This window comes from Emiliania huxleyi (assembly GCF_000372725.1).
Source record: "Emiliania huxleyi CCMP1516 unplaced genomic scaffold EMIHUscaffold_81, whole genome shotgun sequence".
In the NCBI taxonomy this organism is placed as follows: Eukaryota; Haptophyta; order Isochrysidales; family Noelaerhabdaceae; genus Emiliania; species Emiliania huxleyi.
Window position 1 is genome coordinate 507,881 of NW_005195940.1, and position 1,312 is coordinate 509,192.

A 1,312-nucleotide genomic window follows, 5' to 3' on the forward strand; every position below is an offset into this window, starting at 1 on the left:
GGCTGGTTCTCGTTGACTAAAGGCTCGGCAAGTGCCCGCCTAATGGCAGTACAACAGAGTTGGCAGGCTGGTCATCGTTGACTCAAAGGCTCGGCAAGTGCCCGCCTAATGGCAGTACAACAGAGTTGGCAGGCTGGTTCTCGTTGACTCCCAGGCTCCGCAATGCCCGCCTAATGGCAGTACAACAGAGTTGGCAGGCTGGTTAGCGTTGACTCAAAGGCTCCGCAAGTGCCCGCCTAATGGCAGTACAACAGAGTTGGCAGGCTGGTTATCGTTGACTCAAAGGCTCCGCAAGTGCCCGCCTAATGGCAGTACAACAGAGTTGGCAGGCTGGTCATCGTTGACTCAAAGGCTCCGCAAGTGCCCGCCTAATGGCAGTACAACAGAGTTGGCAGGCTGGTTCTCGTTGACTCCCAGGCTCCGCAAGTGCCCGCCTAATGGCAGTACAACAGAGTTAGCAGGCTGGTCATCGTTGACTCAAAGGCTCCGCAAGTGCCCGCCTAATGGCAGTACAACAGAGTTGGCAGGCTGGTTATCGTTGACTCCCAGGCTCCGCAAGTGCCCGCCTAATGGCAGTACAACAGAGTTGGCAGGCTGGGTATCGTTGACTCACAGGCTCGGCAAGTGCCCGCCTAATGGCAGTACAACAGAGTTGGCAGGCTGGTTATCGTTGACTCCCAGGCTCCGCAAGTGCCCGCCTAATGGCAGTACAACAGAGTTGGCAGGCTGGTTCTCGTTGACTCAAAGGCTCCGCAAGTGCCCGCCTAATGGCAGTACAACAGAGTTGGCAGGCTGGTTATCGTTGACTCCCAGGCTCCGCAAATGCCCGCCTAATGGCAGTACAACAGAGTTGGCAGGCTGGTTATCGTTGACTCAAAGGCTCCGCAAGTGCCCGCCTAATGGCAGTACAACAGAGTTGGCAGGCTGGTTATCGTCGACTCCCAGGCTCGGCAGCTGCCCGCCGCGAGACGCGCAGCGAGCCATCGCCTCGGAGAGAAGGCCCTTGTACGCCGCCAGCTCGTCCTCGCAGCCTCCACGCGGCAGGCTGGCGGGGGCGTGGCGGGCGAACGCGGCGGCGCAGCGCAGCGCCGAGCGCAGCGAGCCGTCGTCTCGCTTCGCCGACCCCTTGAGGGCGGCATCCGCGGGCCCGAGTTCGGCGGTGCACAGCGCTCGCCACTTTGGGAGGAGCAGCGCGCGCAACACGTCGAGCGTGGCGAGATCGCCGCCGCCGCCGCCGCTTCGGCCTCCGCCGCTTCGGCCACCGCCGGCCGCCCCACCGGCACCTTCAGCTGCGTCGGCGGCATCGGGCGCC